The sequence below is a fragment of the Vigna radiata genome, chromosome 7 (assembly GCF_000741045.1).
Source record: "Vigna radiata var. radiata cultivar VC1973A chromosome 7, Vradiata_ver6, whole genome shotgun sequence".
In the NCBI taxonomy this organism is placed as follows: domain Eukaryota; kingdom Viridiplantae; phylum Streptophyta; class Magnoliopsida; order Fabales; family Fabaceae; genus Vigna; species Vigna radiata.
Genome location: NC_028357.1, coordinates 38134985 through 38143314, shown reverse-complemented (window position 1 = coordinate 38143314; position 8330 = coordinate 38134985).

Sequence of the window (8330 nt, the reverse complement as noted above, 5' to 3'; positions counted from 1 at the left end):
TATGTTATAAAAGTTTTCTCTTTATTTTTCTTTGTTGTAGATGTTTGTATTTCAAATTTTTAAAGTTTGGTTGTGTTTGATTACAGGAGAGAAAAACTTTGTTGTTATTCGGTGCTTTATTTTATTATTATTATTTAAATATTGTTTGTTTTCTATCTCTTTATTTTGGAAAGAGAAAATGTATGTTTTAGGTAGTTTCCATAAAACAAGTTAGAGTTAGTTCTTATTGGCCATTTAAAGATAGAAGCAAGGAAAGAATTTAAACAGAAAAATATTTTATACTGAGATANATTCTGGGTCAGTTGAAATTAGGGTTAGAATGTGTTTGGGTGATATATTAGGTTAAAAATATAAGAAAGCACACGGTAATCGGGANAGTTTAGAAAACAATCCTAACTTTATATTCAGAAATTGAAACTGTGAGAGAGTGTAAGACCATATTTTCTCTAGTGCAAGTCCGTGAGTGAAGCAAGGGAGCATGGAGGGCTTTGAGACAAACCATCGGAAGGGAAAGCATTTAGGGTGGTTAGGAATCCAAAGATGATGCAAACCGCTGGGAAGTGAGGTAAGGGGAGTAACCGGTTATATTGTAACAAATGATTGGTTTAGGGTTTTGATAAGTGTTTTTATGTTATAGGGAAATATATTTTATGATGTGGTATAATATTTATTCTTTGCTTGTGTATCATTGTAAGCGGACTGACTAGAATATCAATGTATTTGGGTTGTGTGATGTTATTGATTTTATTGTTGCTTCTACTTTGATTCTTGTCCTCTTGTGAGTTAAATGGGAATTTTTAGGAGAAAGGCTTCAACTACGGAATGGATAGACATTGAGAATTATTTCATGTGGGTGCAGTTTCTTTCCTTTCGGGTTTTCTTCCTTGGAAACGAAAAGTGAGAGTTTTGTGCTTAGATAGAGAGAGAAGTCTATGGGTTTCACTGTGAAATATTTAGGTGAGCAGAGTTTCATCTTGGAAAGTCACGTTTATTTTATTTAGATTTAGAATTTAAAGGAAACTCGGGAAAAACTTTAGGTGGGCCACGGTATAATGATAGAGAAGCGAGTTCATGTGTTAAAAAGAAAATAATAGGTTACGTGTTTTTTTAATATTAATTTAAAGAAAGTTACGTGTATATATATATAAGTATATATTATATTAGTATATTATATTAATTGTTACGTATATTATATCTATAGTAATATATAAGGTGTTGCATATATATGATCTTATATTTATTAGATTATATTCAGTTCATATGATAGAAGTAGAAAAAGAAAGAAGTCTGAGATAGTAGAAATGTGGGTGATACAGGTAGGAAAATGTGGTGAATGTTGATGAAAAGAAAAAAGTATGGAAAATAAATTATAAAAGTTGAATATATGTACATGTTGTGGTGATATTTTATCGTAGTAATTTTATAAGATTCTATGATGATTTATTTGATGCAGTGGTATTTTTATAAGATGTTGTGGTGTTGTATATGAAGTCATATATTTATATGGTGTAGTAAAATCCTATGTTTGATGAGTTGTTTATTATTGAAGTTAAGTGTGGAAGGTATTGAGATTGTGTTATAAACTTTATGATTGATGAGTAATGCATGTTGTTGAGAATGAGTATTGATGTGTGATGTGGACATGAAACTATGTTATTTCCTTGTACTGTCGTCGGTCATGTGTGAACTTTTCATGCTGTGCTACGTTAAGAATGTGATGTTGTTGGACTCTCTTTTAAGAGATAGTGATTCGAGTGTCACTTCCCTCTACGCGGGGAGGTGGATGTCTCGCCCAAAAGACTTCGGCTCGTGCTTAGTATAGTGCACTGGTGCGCGTAGTGCCAGTGTTTTTACTTGTTAGTCCTTGAGAAGTCGGGGAGATAGGTCGGAAGTTGCGATGGAAGACGGCTCGAATTGCCCTGTTGAGGAACAGGTACCTGTTAGTGATAACAGGTCATGACGACACAGTAAAAGGAAACGACATTGGGTCATGAATGGATTGGTTATGATATTGATATTGTGATAAATATGTTATATGTTTATATTACCCTGTGACTAAAATGAAATATGCTTTATTGTGTGTTATGATATTTCTGGTTGCTCACCCTGAAAGTTGTGGTTGTGGTTTCCACCTACGATGATCGTACTTGTACGGGAGTAGATGGCATTGCAGATAAAACTGGACAGAAGTAGCTGACGTGAGAGTTGGGACATTTGAGTTCGGGCATTTTATTATTTATTTTAAAAGTTTTCAAGTTTGATATTTGTATGTAAAAGTGAGATTCTAAGATTTTCAAACGATATTTATAGTCATGATTTAATTTCGCCTTTGAATTGAATGTATTATAGAAAGGTTTTAAAAAAAAAAAAAATTTCACCGTGACATTCCGAAAAAAACCGGGGTGTTACAATTGTGACAACGGATTTTGACTTAGTTTCTGCTCTATAAATAGAACATTTGGTCCATTACAAAAAAACACACTAAATCAACATTTTTCTTATCCTGACAAAAGGAAACTTTATTCATAAAGCTATCTTACTTTTTCTTCCTTTCTTTTGTTATCCTGTTTATATAACCTGAGTTTATTCTTTTACTTTTTTTAAAGTTTCTTACTAGTTTTGAAATCTTCAGAAAATTTAAAGAAGTTTTTATTGTATCTTAGGAAACTTATACAATATATAGTGGATAAACCCTTAAGAACAGATATCTATACATCTTAGGAAATTTTGTTCGTAATTTTATCAGTTTTTTTTACAACAATAAGAACCTAGTGTTGTCCTTATGGCAAGATATCTTATCACTCTCCCCCGGATCCTCTTTAGATGAGATGCATTGGATATGAAAACTTATCTCTTCGTACGAAAAGAAAAGCCCCGGTTAAATTTAAAGTTGAGATGCATTGGATATGAAAACTAACTGTTACAAGATATTGGTTAAAATCTATCCTCCACGATCTATGTTTTAAATGAAGTAAGATTTTATTCCACGTAAAACTTTTATATATATATATATATATATATATATATATATATATATATATATATATATATATATATATATATATATATATATATAAAAGGGCTGGTTGATGAATCGGAAAAAGAAGGACAGAGGGAGAAGATGAGATATTATGTGAGAGAGAAAGAGACAGTCTCGAAGAATAATTGGATAAAAAAATTCTACAATTATTGAGGTAAGGGACAAAAAACATCTACTATTTTATATATTCTTTTTATTTATTTTGTCATTTTACAGTGGAATGTCTTTAACTCCATCTTATTTATTTTTCTTACTTATTTCATACTATCTTATAGTATGATTGTCCCTAATCCTATCATTTAAAATTATCATACATTATCTCTAATTTATAACATGAACAAACCTTGGAAACTCAACTACTCGACAACACAAATGAATCACAAACGACAAAATGTTCACTTTTAAAAAATATATTTGAACAACATGTTTTGACAATATTTAGACATTAGACACGTGTTTAAATGTCATTGGTTTACGTGGAAAATCATTTTAAAATGAATTGATGATGTGGCATGGAGAAAAAGGGGGCAGATTCAAATTTGAAATTTATTTGTGAAATTTTTGCATTTGGGTCATTTGGAAAAGAGGGATAAGAATTTGAGAACCAGCCACCACCGTCACTGAGAAAGATGATCTTGTTCCAACTAGTCATCATTGTCGTCAGAGTGTCGTGGCTGGATAGTTGTCGTCCGTTCGCAAAGTGGTCTTCCCTTCACCCAACCATCCAGTGTCGCCTTAGTACCAACCTTTGAAGGCAAAACCTAGACGTCGGTGTCCCGTCGGAGGAGGTCCGTCGTCATCTTCTCTCCTCCCCACCACCGTGTCGCCGCTGTTGAGCCCGACGTTCGAAGACAAAATCTTGCCATCATCCCAACCACCTAGTGCTGTCGGAGTGCCATCAGAGGTCTGCCGAGTGCCACCGGGTAAAGGTTTATTTTATGAAATAATGGGTTTTCTTTTTTCCAAAGTGCTCCCATGACTTACAGCCTATTTTATAGGCAACTTAATCTATGGCCAGCAAGATGCAAATCATAGTTAAAAGGAAGAAAATATCTTTTATAAAGGTACTTCGGCGGCACTACGGCGGACCTCTGGTGGCACTGGGTGTTTGGGACGACGACAAGATTTTGTCTTCAACGTCGGCTCAACGGCAACGACACGGTGGCTGGGAGGAGAGAAGACGACGACGAACCTCCAGCGGGATTCCGACGTTTAGGTTTTGCCTTCGAAGGCCAACACTAAGGCGGCACTGGGTGGCTAGGTGGAGGGAAAACCACTATGCGGACGGACATTGGCTATTCGGCGGCGGCACTCCGACGATAGTGGTGGCTGGTTCTCGAGCGCTTCTCCCTCTCTCTCAAATGATCCAAATGTGAAAATTTCATAAATGAATTTTAAATTTGAATCTGCCTCCTTTTTCTTAATGTCACGTCATCAATTCATTTTAAAATGATTTTTCACGTGGACCAATGACATTTAAACACGTGTCCAGTGTTTAAATATTGTCAAAACATAAATATCATTTTCTAATTAGAAATATATGAGAAAATTACGAGGATGCAAAATTAAACGATGACCAACCATCTCCTCACCTCCATACAACTCAAAATTTAGATTTAAATAACAGCACACGAGCAACACGGAGAGTATTTATTTATTTATTTACCAAAATTTTATTATTCTCGCAAAATAAGATTTAAATCCCTCCCACTATATTTATAATTACGTTATCGTTAAAGAATTTTATAGTTCATATCTTTTGGCATTTTACCAGTTAAAACTTTTAATTTTGACACATTTTACATTATTTTTTTAACAAAATAATGATATTTTAAAGACCGTTACAAAACCAAAATAGCGTAATTTTATCACTCTTTTTTTTCTTTCAAATGATATCATTTCAATTTTTTTTTTATGACAAGTAATCTCACTTTTTTAAATTTAATAGACCGATAGAATGTTAAGGATTTCAATTTTTGATGATAAGAGGAGTGAAAAAAAATGAAAAGAAAAACTTAAAATGATGATAGTTAAATATTAAAATATGTTATGTAATAAAACGAAAGTTACACTCTGAAACTTAAAAGATGCGAGTGGTCACTGCTGCTACGTACGCCCATGCATCCCACGAGTTTGGATATTATAAGATATTGTGTTAGAAAATATTATTATTATTATTATTATTATTATTATATATTTAATTAATATGATTTATTAATTATATCAGAAAAAACCTAACGACACAATTATATATTTTAGATCTCCACACTTGCTTGTTCTTGTGAAAGTAATAATTGTCTAGAATAATATCTTTCTCAAAATATCGAAACCTAGATCACCAATTAAACCTACACTAATATTAGGCTCGCTATTTTATTTAGAAACGAATGAGTTTAACCTGATTTATTTTATATATTTATTATAAAATAATTAAAAAATTAGCTGTATTTTTTTTATAATGATGATTAAAATCATCATTTCTTCCTTAATTTGTTTTAATTAATTAATTTTTTTTTTCTAATTTAGGTTTATGTGGATGACATGGTGGTAAGAAGCTGTTCCCATCAACAACACTTGAAGGATGTAGCAGAAGTCTTTCACCAACTCAAGCAGTACGGTTTGCGCCTGAATCCGTCCAAATGCATGTTCGGGGTGTTGGCTGGTAAATTCCTAGGTTTTATGTTGACAAATCGAGGAATTGAGGCCAATCCGGATAAATGCCGAGCAATCCTGGAGATGAGAAGTCCAACCAAGTTGAAAGAGGTTCAGTGCTTAGTCGGACGCCTCACCGCTCTATCACGGTTTATACCGAAACTCTCCGACCATATCAAGCCGATACTCAAAAACATGAAGAAAAATGTCCCCCGACATTGGGATGATCACTGTGAGGCGGCCTTCTCCGCAGTAAAAAACATATTGACCAATCCGCCCATCATGAGCCGTCCGCAGAAGGGTTTGACTTACAACTATATATGTCCGCATCCGGTCATTCGGTAAGTGCCGCCCTTATTCAAGAGGCACCGATCTTCAAGCTCATATACTTTGTTCGCAGAACCTTGTAGGGGGCCGAGGAATGATATTCTCATATGGAGAAAGCAGCATTGGCTCTACTAACAGCGGCGCGACGACTCCGACCATACTTTCAAAGCCACCAAGTTATTATCCAAACGAACCATCCGATCGTCAGGATTCTCAGGAAACCGAATCTAGCAGGAAGGATGGTCTCCTGGTCCATCGAATTATCCGAATTCGGATTGCGTTTTGAACCACAGGGCTCCATCAAGGGCCAACACTTAGCCGATTTCGCAGCAGAACTACCCCCGACGGCAGAACCGTCCGTGTGGAATTTGAACGTAGACGGATCCTCAGACAAAAGAGGAGGAGGAGCCAATATTGTATTGGAGGGACCGAACGGTCTCCTGGTCGAGCAAGCAATATCCTTCACATTCTAGCTCAGTAACAATCAGGCAGAATACGAAGCCCTAATCAGCGGACTACTCTTGGCCACCGAGCTGACGTTGAACATTTAGAATGCCGAATGGATTCCCAACTGGTTGTGGGGCACATTAACGGAACCTTCCAGGTCAAGGACAATCACTTATTACGTTACTAACACAAAGTCAGCGACCTCAAAAAAGCATTCACCACCTTCAAAATCACCCATGTACCCAGGGTGCAAAATTCCCGAGCGGATTTACTTTCCAAACTGACACACGCCCGGGGAAACTCCCAACTCACTTCAGTAATCAAAACCACGCTGGAAAAGCCTCTGTTAGAAACATGCTCCACCAGCGTCATTCCTCCCAAGGCTGACTGGTGGCAAGACATAATACAGTTGATGATTCAGCAAGAACAAGGTGCACGGGTAAGCGCAGCTGATTCCAAACGAATCGCTCGTTTTACATTTATAGGAGATGACCTCTACCGACGAGGGTACACTACGCCTCTGTTGAAGTGTTTGTCCATTGAAGAAGCTAAATATGTTATGCAGGAACTGCATAACGGCATTTGTGGTTCTCACTCGGGTAAAAGAAGGCTTAGAGCTAAGATATTACGAGCGGGTTTCTATTGGCCCACAATTGAACAAGATTGCAAAGAGTTCGTTCAAAAATGCATCTCTTGCCAGTCCCATGGACACGACACTCGGATTCCTCCGTCCGAACTGATGGGCATCATATCTCCATGGCCCTTTGCCCAATGGGAAATGGACATTGCCGGACCTCTGCCACTCGCAAAAGGACAATGTAAATATCTACTTGTAGCAATCGACTACTTCACCAAGTGGATCGAGGCAGAAGCACTCGCAACAATCAGCGCCGGAAAGGTACAAAGCTTTATATGGCACTTGATATGCCGGTTTGGCATACCGCAAAAAATCATTACCGATAACGGTCGGCAATTCATAGACCGTACGCTGGAAGACTTTCTCAAGAGGTTAGACATCAAGCATGTCACAAGTTCAGTGGAGCACCCCCAAACTAACGAACAGGCCAAAGCTGCAAACAAAGCCATAATCTCCGAGTTAAAAAAGCGCCTAGGGCAAGCCAAAGGCTTGTGGGTCGAAGAATTGCCTGAAGTACTTTGGGCTTACAGATGCACACCGCACGGATCTACAAGTGAGACCCCCTTCAATCTCACATATGGCACTGATGCTATGTTACCGGTCGAAGTGGGGGAACCATCCCTTCGCCGGTATATACAAGATATGACTCTCAACGACGAACAACTGAGGCTGAACCTCGACACCCTACCCGAAAGGCGCGAGATTGCCCTAATCAAGAATGAAGCTCAAAAACGACTGATAACCAGGCGTTATAATACCAAAGTTAAGCCCCGCAATTTCACCGAAGGAGACCTTGTTTGGCGCAAGAAGGGTGATGCACGTAAAAATAAAGCACATGGCAAGCTGGCTGACAACTGGGAAGGACCTTTCCGAATCAGCGAAGATTTGAAGAACGGAGCATATTGACTGGAATACCTGGATGGAAAAGTTGTTCCTAACACTTGGAACGTCACCCATCTCAAATTCTACTATTGTTAAAGTTTTGTTATATTTTCATTCATTGTCTTTCCAAGAACAATTTTCTCTTTCAGAATTATTTCAATGAAGTATTCCAGCTCCATATCTTGTGTACTATTTGTCAAACACACAAAACGATAGACCGAACGCGTCTAGATACCTCAAGACCGAAAGTGTCTTGACACCTTATGGACCATTACGTCCATCAAAACACTAGACTGAACGCGTCTAGATACCTCAAGACCGAACGCGTCTTGACACCTTATGGAC